This window comes from Crocodylus siamensis, chromosome 11, assembly GCF_052110815.1.
Source record: "Crocodylus siamensis isolate JL-2025a chromosome 11, ASM5211081v1, whole genome shotgun sequence".
NCBI lineage: Eukaryota > Metazoa > Chordata > Crocodylia > Crocodylidae > Crocodylus > Crocodylus siamensis.
The window spans coordinates 15,452,951-15,469,446 of NC_143405.1; the positions used below are offsets into that span (position 1 = coordinate 15,452,951).

General features: G+C 43.7%; 1 protein-coding gene across 4 annotated transcripts in view; it reads right to left on the reverse strand.

Annotated features, from left to right (window-relative positions):
• The window catches only part of LOC149855478 (uncharacterized), a 233,254-nt gene that overhangs the window by 130,568 nt on the left and 86,190 nt on the right, over nucleotides 1-16,496 (reverse strand). The gene's annotated exons all lie outside the window — the stretch shown is intronic.

Genomic DNA, 16,496 nt, shown 5'->3' on the forward strand with positions numbered 1-16,496 from the left:
GGAATAGACAAGCAGAGACTCAAAAGGAAAACGCATGATGCAGAAGCAAAGTGTTTTCTAACCTGGTTTTTAAGGTTTCAGTACAGAATGAGGATGGCAGAGTTCGAAGTATAACCTGCTACAGTGAGAGAAATACCCAGACTGATGCTTTTCCTCTTCTTTTTGTGTCAGGTCTTAGACTTCAGATTTAAATTATGCATGAGAGATTGCACACAGGACTTAAACCAGGCACCTGGCACTAAGCCACATTTCTTTCTTAATGTTCATCAGGCTAGAGGAAATAATGGTGGGAAAAGAAAGTGAGAACTTGCCACCTTTTGGGATCTAGGTTTAAATGCCAACCCTTAAGCCACGTGAGCTGCATCAAGGCTTAGCATTCATGTGCTTTGGTAATTACTGCTTCCTCTGAACTGGGACCCTGCAAAAGCAGCCTTATCCTGCCTATTGACTCAGGGCTTTGGGAAGCAGTGCTAAAAGGCACTATTTCTGTATGAACCAACAGTTAACTAACCAATGACCAGTGGAAGTTGAGGAGAGCAGGATGTGTCAGAGGCATCTATCATTTGTGTAAGATGTAAAATCAAAAACTGGGCTGTGGTGAACAAAACTTTACTGTTGAGGGTGGTGGGGCACAAGAAGGGTGAAAGGGATACAAGTCCAAGTTTCCTACCAACTTTCCAATTCAGGCAATTACATTCCAGGAACCTCTCTTGGCCTTGGAGTTAGGGCACTATTTTTTAGCTTCTTACCTTTCATGGCAACACCGTTTGCTGCTGAATAGCTGCTGTCTTTTGTCCCAAAACATGGTGACATTTCAAGAAAGGATGAAGAGATTTCTCTAGATCTCTTCCTTACTTCAGCAGGCTATTGTGAAGCTTAAAGTTAACAAAAGTATGTTGAGCCCATCAGATGGAAGATGTTATTATGTGCAAGTTACTATTGCTGCAGAACATCTGCTCAAACAGAGCATTTAATTGTTGCCACCATGAATGTGGAGATGAAATCTTCAACCCAGTGCTGGTTTCCACAAGCTGTAATATTCCAAGCCTGCAGCTACAGTACTATGACACAAAATAGGTTACTACAGAAGAGTCTTTTTCTTTCACTATGGAACATCCAAGGAAGGAAATTACCCAACATTTAAATTTGCCTTAAAGTCCAAGCAGGACACTGAAGACTGTTCTGCCACCTTCATTGAACTGAATCATCCTGGGCATTACTTCTGCAGGAAACCATGAGGTGAGGTTTTTAGGGTTTTTTTTTAAACAATAAGAACAAAAAATGCTCCTTGGAATCCAAGCATTCATAAACTGACCCACCTATCAGTGCCAGCTGTCCATAAGCTGTCCAAAGACTCCTGACATTTGCTTCAGCTTTTAAATGCTGCCTGGTGGCATCATAAAAATTGAGTCATTGCTAAAACACAGCCTGACCTAATGGTATTTGTTATCTTACCAAACAGAAGGGTTTTATTTCATTTGAAAGTATGAGAGAGAAAATGTGCTTGAGGTTTCCAGCCAGTTCCCAAGCATGGGTATATCACAACTCAGTAGCTGTTGCCATAGGCGAGAGCTAGGGCTTAATGGACAAGAGCTCTGTCAAGCTTTCTGTATTAAAGGATATAGAACGTTTGGCAAAAACTATAGGATTTGAGCCACTGATCTTAATTCATAGACCTAAAAAGCAGCACACAGTTTTAAAGACTATGATTCACAATGGTTCTTTTAAGGGCTTATCCACACAATAAAGGCACACAGCTGGGAGCCATTAAGACACAATGGGCATGGACGCGCGGTATGTGGTGCCACAGACCCACCTGCAGCACCACACACTGCACATGCAGGCGTTCCTTGTGCTCCTACTTTGCGGTATAGGGGGTCTTTTTGATCCCAGGAGATCCCAGGGTCAAAAAAACTGACTACAAAAAGAAGTAGAGAAGCACACAAGGCAGCAACATGCACTGCCCAAAATCGGAGCCTGGCCAGCTGGAGCCATGCTCCAGCTGCTGGCCAAGCTTTCTGCCATGACTGCAGCCCCAGGAGGCCCCCAGGACCCCAGGTAAAGCTTCTGGGGCCAGCCTCCCCGACCCTACCTGGGGTAATCTGCTACATGGCAGAGCACACATGACTTGAGTGTTCCCTAGGGACAAGCAGCCGAAGCACCCCTTATGCTGCTGCTACTTGAACCTGGGGAAACAAAAGTCCATGCTCTGGACATGCCCAACAGGCTCACACTCACCATATAGATTGACCAGAAAATGGAAATCCATTCCTGTGGGAAATGACCCCAGTTGTCTTTCCTGCCTAGTGCAGGGGGACTGGACCTGATGATCTTGTGCAGTCCCTTTCAGCCATTTACAATCTATGAATCTATGGGTTTAGGGTTATCTTTTAGATCTTCACCAACAGAAAAAGATGGTGCTTTCTAGCAAAAGTAACATTTTCCCACAGAAAGTTTTAATTTTGCAAAAAGGTGATTTGCTGTCAGAATTCCCATCCAGGTCTAGGTTATAAACATATTATGAAGACCATGGATGTAGCTTAATAGAATATCAGGTTTCCAAAATATCATTATCAATGATGTATGTAAGGGGGACAAAAAACAGTGTAGCACCACATGTGGGCCAAAGGGAAGGCTGGAAGGAGACAAGAAAGCAAATCACCAGTACTGTAGACCCTCATCTCAGGAATTCACTCCTGGTAGAGGTTCTGATCTTAGCCTTATTCAGACAATGCTAAAATGATGCACTTATTTCTCCAGGTTTTTCCATGAATGCAAACTTTCTTGTGCCTTTCTCTGTTGCCAGTGTCTTCACCTATATTCTTTTAAAATCATGGCAATGAGTAGTGGGAAGGTTCTGCAATGTGGATATTCTGCTAAAGGACTTTGAAGACCCAAGGCCAAGTAACGTTTCTAACATAGACCGCCTGTGTGACCTTAGCAAAGTTATTTGGTGCCTCTACCCCTTTAAGGAAGAGCAAGCCTATTATTCCCATTTTACAGGTGGGGAATGTTGCCATGATAAACATATTACAGATTGTGAGGCAATCGGATGTTATAGTAATGGAGATCGCAGTACATAAGATAAGTCCATAAGATCAAATAGTTCAGAACTGGTGCCAAATCCTGGTCTCTTTATTCAACTCTAACCAGCTTCACTGACAGCTTTTTTGGGGTAATGAGTAAAACGTGATTAAGAATTTCAGGGTTTGGCCTACAATTTGAAGAGGAAAAATCCAAATGAAACGAATGTATTTAAACCCTCCAGGGAAATGCACATTCTATGCCATTTCAATCCCAAGATCATAAACAGCTGAATGGTAGGTGAGGCACAAGAAAGAGTCAAAACTAAGACTAAACCATCAGCTGCTGTATCTCATTTTAGGCTAAGGACACATGGAGATGTTAGTACATGGCAAGTCAAACTGGGAAGGTTTAGGCCCCCTCTACACATTACATGCATCACACAATTACCTGGTTAATTGCACATTAATTTATACCAGCTACACACGCAAATTAACTATCATGCCATAAAAAGATCTATCCAGCTATTAAGTTAGAGCTGGAAAATGTGTACTAACTTTATAGCTAGCTTCTATCCAGTTTTAATTTGCACATGTAGCATAGCTATGCCCCTGTGCCTGGGAGCTGATGGTGGCTAGGATTCCTGCACCTGAGCCATCATCTCAGAGAAGCATTTAGCAGCATCTAGCATTTAGCTCATTAATTTGGGGTCCAGGACACTGAAGTAAGATGGGTCATATAAAAACCATAGGCAGAATATGTCTGAGCAGAACAGAAGAATAAAAGATCCTCACTGGAAAAGATCATTAAGACTATGGCATGCTAGAAGCTCCTGAACAATCTTGGATTTACAATTCAGCTCTTTCAAAGAAAGGGAGGGAAAAAAAAAAAATCACCCGTACTTGAAACAAACAACTAAAAGGGAAACCTATTTTTTGTCACAACTTTTGAGAATAAAACAGGAGCTGGTACCTTAAAGCACCAACTGAAGAGGGTAGGACAGGAAAACGAAACAAAAATCCCTACTGGCCAGCAGCTCACTACAGACCAAGCCATTTGATTATGGAACATAAAACCCTTCCCCATTCTTTGCCTTGGAAAGGGCTGGCTCTGCTGCTGCTAAAGTAAAATGGGATAGATTTTTAAACATCCAAAAAAAAAAGGATGAGAATATGGTTTAAAGCTGGAAGGTGGCACCAGGATGGGCATTAAATCTAATGTGCCATGAGCATTATGTGCATCTAAGCTAAGACTCTGAGTTCTGCTCCCAGCTCTTTCCCAAAAAGCGTATTTCAAGGCTATTTATACCAAGAACACATGGGTTATTAACAAGAAGCTGCAAGCAGAACAGAAATTAAAAATATTATGGCATGCTATAGCTGAAGTTAATGCAAAATAAATGCATTAGTATTTTACCTACAAAGCACAGAGATGCAGGCTCTCAGTGAGAAGCCAGGAATTTATTTCTGGCAGCCAGAGTCAAAACATCTTTGGCGTTTCTAAAAATTATTAAGGACAAATTTCTAACTAAAACAGTGCTATAGCCAAAGCAAAGAGACTTTTTTTTAATACCTCACCTTGACTGACAAAGAAGAATAATCTCAGACCCAAGAGCCAGGGGAAACTTAGCAATAAGGGATCATGACTGGATTACAATGAAACAGATTCAAGTACAAACCAATAATATGTGTGTTTGATGCTTTAGAAAGGGCTAATTTCAAACGGCTATTAACAATGCTGAGCATAATTATCTAACAAATGTGAAATCATGATTGGAAACTGGTTAAAAGCAATTTTATGAGATGCCCCAAAAAGCTAAAATTAAGAAATACAGTGATTTTTGTTAAAAACAAATACGCTGGTTTAGAAGGGAAGTGAAAACTACTGACTAAAAACAAATGAAGGACAGCAGAAGTGAAGGGACACAAAAGAATACACGTTTAAAGCTACTGCCAAGAGAGTTAAAGACAAGAAATTTAAGTCTATTAGGAAGAAAAGGAATCTTAGCAATAGTATTGGTCCATAATTAGATGGAAACAGTAGAATCACCAATAACAACGTAAAAGAGGAAGAAGTGTCCAGTAAATGTTAGGTTCTGCACATGAAAGAAGCCAGGTGCTGTAAGCTCAATGATTAAACACTTTCCATTACAACAGTAACTAACCAAAGCTGGACAGTTTAAAAGTGGCAGGTCCTGATGCATCTAAGAGCTCTCAAGTAGCCAGCTGAGGAACTCTATTGACTGCTTACTATTAATTTCCAGTACCTTTTGGCACACTTGGGAAGTTCCAGAGACAAAGGGCTGCATAAGAGAATCATGCTCTCTTAGGGGTAAAACCCCACCAAGCAGCTGAGTGCCTCATTCTTAAGTGGGTCACCTAATGAGAAATAAGTGTGTTGTGAATTTGGGTTCTACTGTCCATTTAGGATTAATAAAAGCAGACCATACTTGCAGGATGGGGGACTGTTTCATGAAAAGCAATGGCCTTGAAACAACAGTTGTTCACCAGAGTGGATAAATCACACCTGTACTGAGGGTCACAGAATCACAGAAAATTAGGATTAGAAGAGACCTCAGGAGATCATCCAGTCCAGAAGTTCCCAAACTCTTTCTTATTATGTACCCAATTCCAGATTTACCAGTTGCCCACATACCGCTACCAGCATAATTTAACTCCTTAAATGCCAATTATTTTATAATGAAAATTAAGTACATCATTACACAATTTCTCTTGTGTACCCCCCAGAGATGTCTTGTGTACCCCCAGGGGTACCACAGTTTGGGAACCCCTGATCTAGTTCAACCCCCTGCTCAAAGCAGGACCATCACCAACTAGATCATCCCAACCAAGGCTTTGTCAAGCCAGGCCTTAAAAACCTCCAAGGATAGAGAGCCTACCACCTCTCTGGGTAACCTGTTCCACTGCTTTACTACCTTCCCAGTGAGAAAGTTTTTCCTGGTATCTAATCTAAACTTCCCTTGCTGCAACTTGAGACCATTACTTCTTGTTCTGTTATATGCCACCACTGAGAACAGTTTAGTGCCATCCTCTTTGCAATCCCCCTTCAGGTAGTTAAAGGCTAATATTAAGTCCCCTATCAATCTTCTCTTCTCCAGACTAAATAAACCCAGTTCCTTCAGCCTCTCCTCCCAAGTCATATTCCCCAGCCCCCTAACAATTCTCATTCCCCTCTGCTGGACTCTCTCCAATTTGTCTACATCCTTTCTGTAATGGGGCCCCCAAAACTGGACACACTACTCCAGTTGTGGTCTCACCAGTGCTGAACAGAGGGGAATAATCATTTCCCTTGACCTGCTGGCAACACACCATCCCATCTTCCAGGTCACTGATGATAATATTGAATAGACAGGCCCCAGGACCAACCCCTCCATTTGATACCAGATGCCAACTAGACATTGAGCCATTGATTGCTACCCTTTGAGCCTGACCATCCAGCCAGTTTTCTATCCACATTTCAATCTGTTCATCCAACCCATAATTCCTTAGCTTGCTTGCAAGGATGTTGTGGGAGACTGTAATAAAAACTTTGCTAAAGTCAAGGTATATCATGTCCACTGCTCTCCCCATATCCACAGAACCAGTCATCTTGTCATAGAAGGCAATCAGGTTGGTCAGGCATGACTTACCCTTGATGAATCCGTGCTGACTGTTCCTAATCATGGTCTTTGTCTCCAAGTGCTTAGAAATGGATTCCTTGAGGATCTGCTCCATGACTTTTTCCAGGGACTGAGGTGAGGCTGACTGGTCTGTAGTTCCCTGCATCCTCCTCCTTCCCTTTTTTAAAGGGAACTATATTTGCCCTTTTCCAATCCAGAACCTTCCCCAATCACCATGAATTTTCAAAGATAATGGCCAGCAGCTCTCCAATCACATCTGCCAACTAGCACCCTTAGGTACATCACGCCTGGCCCCATGGACTTGGACATATCCAGCTTTTCTAAACAGGCCCTTAACTGTTCTTTTGCTGCTGTTGGCTGCTCACATCCTCCCCAGATTGTGCTTTTACAGTTGCCTTCATACTTTGATGCAATGAGTGAATGATGTTCAACAGTTTGGGGGGGGGCAACCCAGCTTTTTCAGGACAGTAAAACAGCTTTCTCTCTTTACTGTATCGAAGGCCTTCATCAGGTTGATGAAGGCTACGAACAGTGGTATTTGCTTTTCTGTATAGATTCATAGACATTTGGGCTAGAAGGGACCCCGGAGGATCATCGAGTCCAGCCCCTTGCCCCAGGAGCAGGAAGTCAGCAGGGCTCATAGGATCCCAGCAAGATAAGCATCCAAATGTGTCTTGAAGGCATTCAGAGTGGGTGCTTAAACCACCTCCGGCGGCAGTCTATTTCAAACCTTGGGGGCTCGGGCAGTGAAGAAGTTCTTTCTTATGTCCAGCCTGAATCAGTCAGGGTGGAGTTTGTGACCGTTCGACCTCGTCATCCCTTGGGGCGCTCTGGTGAACAGACATTCCCCCAGATCCTGATGAGCACCCCAGTAAACTTATAGGTGGCCACCAGATCACCCCTGAGCCTGAGCTTTTCCAGGATGAAGAGTCTCATAGTGCTCACCCTGTCGTTGTAAGGTCTGTTTTCCAGACCTCTGATCATGTGCGTGGCTCTCCTCTGGACTCTCTCAAGCTTCTCCACATCCTTTGTGAATTGTGGAGCCCAAAACTGGACGCACTACTCCGGCTGCGGCCTCACCAAGGCCGAGTACAGCAGGACAATGATGTCCCGGGAGCTGCTTGAAAAGCATCTATGGATGCAAGCTAGCATTTTGGTCGCTTTACTAGCTGCAGGATCACACTGAAGGCTCACGTTCATCTTGTGGTCAACCCAAGTCCCTTTCATCTGTAGCGCTAACCAGCATAGCACTACAGAGCCTATAAGCACGGTGCAGGTTTTTCCTCCCCAGGTGGAGAACCTTGCATTTTTCGGTGTTAAACACCATCACGTTCTCATCCGCCCATTTCATGAGCCTGTCAAGATTCACCTGGATCACCCTCCTGTCCTCAGGTGTGGATGCTTTACCCCAGAGATTGGTGTTGTTGGCAAACTTGGCCAGTCTGCTTCTGACACCAATGCCCACATCATTAATGAAGATGTTAAATAGTATAGGCCCTAGGACAGAGCCTTGAGGGACCCACTGGTGACCATGCACCAAGACGAATGGCTCCCGTCAACCACCACCCTTTGGGTCCAATTTCCCAGCCAGTGGATCGTGGTGAAATCGAGGCCACGGCTAGCCAGTTTAGCCAAGTGGTGATCATGGGATACCAGATTGAAGGCTTTTTTCTCTTATACTTTATTTGCCTTATTAACAAGACATTTTGAGTCTCAATCAGAAGGAAGATTAATGATCCACAGGGACTGAGTGAGGGCAAGGAAGTAAACCCCACTGAATACTCAGTGCATAATGAGCTATTGAACTCCTACAATGAGAAGGGGATGCCAGTTGTTAGAGGCTGACTGTGTACAAATCACTGGTCAACTGTTTTGATGTCCCTTGGACACAATGACGCTGATGTACCCTTCACAAAAGTACAGCTACTTTACTGGAGGAAGTTTCAGCTGCTGAGTAAAGATTTTATGCTCTGAAGCACAAGATGCTGTCTCTATATTGACCCTTTACCACGACAGCCAATTCCAAATCGGTCACAATAGCAAAAGTCTGGCTTAATGAGCTCTGACAGCAGGAATGTGAGGGAGTCAAATATCCCAGGCTCTGGCATCCATACACCACTCCTCCCTATCACCAACCACTCCTTCACGCAACACCACTACAGGAAGTCCATTGACTCTTTGACATTGGATTAATTTAAGTGTCTGTGGCTTGTCTGTCAATGCAGCAAGGCTTTCTACAGCAGCCACTAGGGAAATCAATTCACATCTTTGCATCATGTGTCCTAGAAAGCCAAGCAAGTGGAAACAATGGCTTGAGTGCTCAGGGAAACAGCTCCTAGCATAGTGGGGCATTTCCTTAAGCAGCAGTGCTCCCTACCAGATCAGCAGCCAAAAGGGACTGCCTTTTGCAGGTTCAGAGACAACTGGTAGGCCTGTGTGAAGAGGCTAGTATTTGCTTTGGATTTGGCCGACGTGGGGGACAGTGATTAGATTCGGTGATTCGAACCGCTGTCCTGATTCGATTTGGCTGAATCTCTGAATCAGCCAGGCCAGGCCCATCCCCTGCCCCTCTCCCAGCCCGGCAATGGCTGTCCCCCTGCCCCAGCTCCTGGCTCTTGTTAAAAAAAAAAAAAAAAAGCTCCGGGTCACCAGGTGCTGCCCGGGGGGGGGGGGGAATATCCCTGCTGTCCCCCACTGCCCCACACTGCACCAGGGACTCTGCATGAGCCCCCTAACTCCCCCAGCCCCCACCCAGGATAGCTCTGGCCCTTCAAGAACGCCCCCCCCGGGCTCACCACACCTGCTGGTGGGGGGCTCTGCATGACCCCCCCCAAGCCCTGGGGTGCTGCAGGAGCAGTGAGTCCTGGGGGTTTTCTGGTTTTTGGTTGTTTTTTTTTCTTCAAGGGCCAGAGCTGGCCCAGGTGGGGCACCCATGGGGGGGCCTGGGGAGCAGGGGAGGGGTTGAGGGGCTCGTGGCAGAGCATCCCATGCAGCAAGAGACAGTGGGGGGCAGCAGGGATTCCCCCCCACCACCTGGGAGCAACCAGTGGGCATTGGGGCAGCCATGGCAGGGGCTGGGGGAACAGGGTGGGGGAGGTCAGGAGGGCTGGCAGGAGCCCCCCCATGGTCCCCACCCCCTCCCCCAGTCCCCCCTCTCCCACCCCTAGTACTTAACAGCTTGGAGTCGGGTGCAGCTCCCTGCTGCAGACTGCCTGAATCAAAGCTCTCTGAATAGATTTGGACCTTTAAATTGGTCCCCTGATTCAATTCAGAGATTCAGCCACTGAATTGGGCCGAATCTCCTCCGAATTGAATCACCACCCAAAGCTTTGCACAGCCCTAATAACTGGAGAAAGTACATGTTCCTGCCTCAGCCACTTGCTACTATGATGAAACAAGTCATACAACACATTGCTTCCCCTTGTGGCTACAAACACCACGTTTTAATCCGTTAGAATTTATACAACATGTCCACATGCTGTGCCTAGACAATTAATACCCTGTTGGTCTTAATTATTCAAGGCCTAAACTTTCAGAAGTGACTAACATTTCAGGGTGCCTCAATTTTGGGCTAGCCAATTTGAGACATCATGCAGGTACCTGATTTTCAGAGGCCAGGTGCTAAGACTTTCTGCACATTAAACCTCTGGGGTGGGGAGGAGGGTGGCAACACTCAGAAATCCAAACACGCAAAACACCCTTGAAAACATTAGCCATAACTGTCCAAATGAGACCAGTCAGATAACAAGAATCTCCCCCCAGCCTCACCACATCACATGCACGTCTCTGAAACCATTGCTCCATCACCACTGAGAAACAAGGGCAAACTATATTTCTCATTTTAAAAAGCCAGCCAAGGATCAACAGCTGTTCTTTTGACAATGCACAGGGGTCATCTGGTCTCCAATTGTGTGGCCAAAGTATGACCCCAGTGTACTGTAATAAACCCAGCAGAGCTGAAATGCTCTGTAAAGGGGCTACTTCAGGAGCAGAAAAGTCATTGTTTTAACTGAAAACACACTAGAATATTGCAAGCATATGGTAAACAATAAAAGGCAGTAAGGGCATGGGAACCAAAAAGCCTGCAATAGGTCAGCTAATAAAAGGTTTAATACTGGCTGTAACTCACTCTAGATGACACCACATGGCATGGTTAAATGGAATGACATTTATTGTGTTATATTTGAAATAAAGATTAAAAGACCAGTTCCAGAACACCCCCCACCCTTTATTTCTTTTCAATACAGACTTTTTAGAAGTAAATCACAGAGATGAACGGATCTATGACAAATCATTTCAAACATACCCTATCAATGCAGTGCTTTGTCAACGGCTGAAATATGGAAGTGTTTATAGGAGAAAGTAGAGCTCCTCTTTATTTGCACTATTTCAAGCAAGGCACCTTGGAAGGCAGGAATGTCTCTTCTTGTGCTCAAACCATTAGTCAAACTTCCCAGTTTCCAGGCCTGCCTTTGCTCTGGATCAACCAAAGGGACTTCCCTGTCTCAACTGCTGCAGTCAAAGATAGTGCAAAGCAGCAGCAGAGGAGAAAATTGTTGGTTCACTCTATCAGGTCTGGTCTTTATCATACAGGGTGCATACAAAGTTCATTACAGGACACACCACACTACACAACCTGCAGAGATTAAACTCTGACTCCCCCGTATGCTAAAGGTAAAATCCCCATCAACCACTTTGAAAAGGTACCCTGGAAAAGCGTCCAAATACTATTGCCTCAGACCAACACGGCTACCAAATACACCCCTGACACATGGAAGATGCTGAATTTTAGCCGATTTTGGATTCTAAACTACATTGCAGAACAACAAGAATGATTTTTTACTTCCCTGCCTGCCATCTGACACCTCCAGGGAAGGAATTCTACCTGATCTACACATCAGTGAGCTACTCAACACAGCTCCCAAAGACACTCTCATGGACCCGGAGGGACAGCCTTCCATCTTCAGCTCCCCCTGTGCAAGAATTAAGTTTATTTCCTACCTATGGGGACTTTTTACCATCTTGTACCATTTATACTTTCCCCAGAGCCTGACAAAGGGACCTGGATCCCAAAAGCTTGCAGAAAAGGACAATTTTCTTGCAAGTTCCCAGTTGGTTTAATAAAAGGTATCATTTTGGAACCAAGAGTCCTAGTGTTTTTTTGTGCGTCTTCAAATACTTTAACATTCACATATGATCAGCAGAGGAAATGGGTCTTCTATTGTACCCTTCAAGGATTCGTATTCCACTCTTAGCTTCCTTCCTGACCAAAATGATCTTTTCTGCTCTCTCCCCTACCCAAGAATTCATCAGGAATTTCAAGATGCAAGGTATTCAGGTTTTGCTGGGATAACTCCCTAGGAAAACTAACAAGATATACACTAACATATCCCCTGAAACCTCAGCATCAGCTTTTCCCACTCTCAGCTGAAAACTATGTGAAGGCACAGATATGATCTTATTTACTTTGCAGATCATATTTAAACAAACCCATTTGACTCAAGGCACATTTTTCCTCCAGTCTGGGAGGGGACACTTATAAACCTGATCCTGCAAACGTTTATGCATGTGAACAACTTCACACACAGGAGTAATCCGAATGAGTTCACCCACCTGCATAAGCATTTGCAAAATCAGGGAAAAAGGTAGTTTACTCAGTGCAATCTATCTCCTTGTTATATTTGGTGTTATGGGTCTCGTTCTGAATTTTCATTTGGCCAACTCGCCTATAGGACTGTGTGTTTTAACTTGCAATCCGCACCCCTCCACCCACAAGATATATAGGCCTCTGGGTTTATGCCATGAAAGTAATACATGTATTCTTTTCATGGCAAACATCATGATTAGAGTGGAATATGACTCACTTTTCATCTCAACCTGCAAGAGAATGACAGATAAACCTATCAATCTGTCTACCCCGACTCCCATACCAAACCGATCACTCTTGAAATAGAAATCTCCCTGCTCTTCCTTCACTGAAAGGATGTGTTGTGCAGTATATAGGTGCAAACATTAGAAGCTGCATCAAAGCTTAACACAGAAACCCTAAAAGCCAGGAAGATGAGGAGAGAGCTAAGAGACTAAGACTTTAGAGTACAGACCCATCTTACCTCTTTTTAGTTACTTAGAATTAAAGGCAAACTTCTGAGAGGGGAGGACATTGGTTCTGGGTACTGGGGCTTATCTTCACAGTGACTCCAACTCATGTCTAAACCAGGAAATGGTTTTAAAACTTGTCTGAAAGAGGTAAGTTGGAAGAATTATGTCTTGATTCCTCCTCCCTTTCCCAGTTTTACTTCCTTATCTTATAGGGAGCCTGTAAAAATAAGCTGATCAAACCATTTCCTCTTTAGAAAAAAATAAAGATGAGCAGGGTTACCCAATTTCTACCTCAGGAACTGACAGGATGGAAGAGGGTGCACGCATGTAGCCAGCTCTTGGAGCCACTGTAATTAAAGGGCCCTCCCCCCACCCTTGGAGCACATGTGCACCAGTGTCTAAGTGCCCATAGTGTCTAAGTCCTTTAAAGTTAATTGGGATTAACTAGTCATTATTGAAAACACTGGACCTCCTTAAACATATAAAGGTTTGGAAACAGTAACTACAAACTTTGGATGGTCCCTCCGGCAGAGTTGGGAACGCGTCTCTCCATAAGCAGCTGATTTGCTCCTGGTTATTGTTGGAACCATAAACACATTAAAAAAATGCTGTTAATGAGTCCAAACAAGTCTTTAATGTCAGAGTAAAAGATCCTTCAGAGTCTCTGGTTCTGATTAAGTGTTGGAAAAAATTAAACTGTCCTAGCTCCAGAATCTCACTACCCATCCCCTTTGGACTTGTGAAGTTCGCCAGCTTTCTTACTGGGGCAGAACCTTGCTAATGCACTCCAACCATGACGGGGTCCCCTGCCAACCAGCCAGCTTTGCAAATCAGCAAGTAGAGACTGACAACAGGACAGGCAAATACACTGAACGAGGAAGCTTGTTTGGACGATTTTGAAATAACATCAATCGTAGCTATTCACATAGATCGTTCACGTCCTGCAGTATATCCTGAAGAGGTTTATGGACCAATTTTTAATGGCTATATGTAAACTTGGCATGCACCGGTAAATGTTTTATTTCATTTTGTATAATTGCCGCGTGGCATTTTTCACATTTATGTAACTTTATAGTCTTATCTTTTAAGTCAACCCAAACCAAAATGTTTATTTAGTAATAGCTATAACCGAAATCCTATCGCGCGCGCGAATTTTGTATCTTCCCGTGTGCGCGAATTTTGTATCAAGCTGAGCATGCATACTTTGTAAATTTCTTTTCTATCCTGTAAGTTTCAGTTTTGCAGAAACACAACCTATATAAAAATCTGCCTAGCAACACCCAGGTAAAAGAAACTATCCTATCCCTGCACGCTTAGCTTATGTCATAGTTAGTGTCATAGAGGCGGTCCAACCAACATCAATAAAGAGGCGAAGAAGCAGGAAATGGCAGAGACGACAACTGGATAAACCTCAGGCTTGATCACCCTGTTGCCAGTCCTCAGCCTCCCGTCTGGGCGTATCCCAGCGAAAACCCGTCAAAGGCCTCGAAAACCCGATAATGAACATCAGCCTCTCAGCATAGCTTAGACTGCATACCCGCTTTTACCATACCTCCGCACTTATACTTTAGCTGCAACTTCGCTCCAGCCGGTCTCCCCTCTTATTCGTAACAGGGTGAGGCCAGGTGAGTTGAATAAACCCTTTTACTATAAACTTTGAAAGCATATAGCATTTCGCCTACTTGCGCCAGTAAGGCGAACCTCGAGGGCAGTCGACAAGCCACCTCTTACCCCACCCCACAAGCCACATACTCGCTTGCTCCGTAAAGTCTGCGGCTCACCAAGCGGTGTCGGAGTCTCTAATCCGGCATTTCACGACAGAACCTACATTTGCTTCAACTGGACATGCAACCGAGCTAAACCGTGCCCCTAATTTGCTCGCACAATATATAAGGCTTTCCTGAATTCCAACATTTCTGTAAAATTAATAATATTGGAAGATATGAGACCTCACAATAGAACGGCATAATTAAATCTTTGCTGCCTTCAAAGACACTAACATTTTTGCAGAAACTATGAAGTTTGTGAGATTCTATCTACTATATACCAGGTATAATGAAGTCCTACACAAAACTTCTAAGTTACCCATACAGACCTTTAAAGCTCCATCACTAGGTAAAATCTTTTCCTTCCCTGTTCCTGGGGAAATGGCTTTGACAATTTTCTTCACCTTAGTACTGGGAAAAGATTGGGTTGTTATGATTGTACAGGAGACCAGTGATTTCTGCTTTTCTCAGTCCCCCTACCAAAAATGACAGCAGTAGCAAATGCTTTCCTGGGGCAGGCATACTTTCAAGTCTCTTGTTGCCCTGATGCCTTCTTCAGGATTCACCACACTTCTGCTATCATCCTTTGCATTTCCCTTAATTATAAGAACTCATGGCAGCCTTGACTATCCAACAGTCAAATGTTATTCCCATTGCTATATGACCTGCACAATATCTTCCTACAAACTTATCTGTAGCTGTTTGATCTATTTTACCAGTACTATACCACCCTCTTCATTTCTTACCTGAAAAAAAAACCCCACATTGCCTCAATAATCCTAAACAAATCCATACTCTGTTATGTCTGTCTTGTTAATCTGCTTAGTTTAGAGGGCATAGGATAAGTGTGCACTTTTACGGCAAGCTCCTCGGAGCAGAGATCTTGCTAACGGTCTGTGCTGAGAAATATCTCCCACACTTTCAGGATGCTTAAAAGTACTTGTGACCTCTGCTGAACAGTATCTCCTTTTATCTGATAATTAATGACTTCTACAAAACAATTAATCAGCTTTTCTTTGAAACATCATGATATTATGATGCATCAATGAAATCTGGAAGGACAAAAACAAACTGGAACAACCCCTGCGTACATCTTCCCACTTGGTTGGGAAAGTCAGACTTGAGCATAGGTTTTCTGATTTGCACTGGTTTCTTGTGTACTTACACAGTTGGAGAGGGAGATATCGCTACTTAAATAGCTAAATTTATAAAGTGAATGGTTAGCAATGTCTTGTTTGTGTAGTTAAGAGTGGATTGGGTAGGTAAGTACTGGTTCTTGTTGAAAGGTCTTTCCTGCAGGGATCTTCATGCTACTCCAGCAAGACTGGGGAATTTGTTTTTTAATACAATTTAATGCATGCGTTTCAGGCAGAAACATCTAGCAATTTTCCCATTGCTATGCTGAAGCAAGGTTTTAGTAAAAACTTCAAGTACATCAAGGATTTCACTAATCATCTTGGAGAAGACTACTATGGGTCAGTTTCCCTCTGTAAAATGAGGATAACTCCTACTCCATGTGAACCTGTGGTGAGCATCAAAAAATGCAGCTGTTAAGATCTGTGAAGCACTGTAAGTATGAAAAGCATCACTAAAAGCACCAGGGACCATTATTGTTAGGGACAACTGCGGATGATACTTGTTGTGCTGGAACTCAAACAAGGGTGAACCAAATACCATTTTCCCTAACATGGGTAAGCAACAGCATGCATTGCAGCAAACACGTCCATCACTTTTCTTGCTCTACTGTCTTTGTCACACATTTGGCCTCTCAGGTCTGGCAATACAAGCCTCTAGTTAATCTTCCATGCTCAAGTTTCTTTTAAACATTGATTTTCTAATAAATATGGAATATGTCCCAGTGCTTAAGCAATTAAGCCAATGACTGTTCCAAGGCCAAAGGCAAGGACATGACATTGTAGGAAAGCAGAACAACCAACCTCATTCCTTCACCCTCACCATTTGGGCTT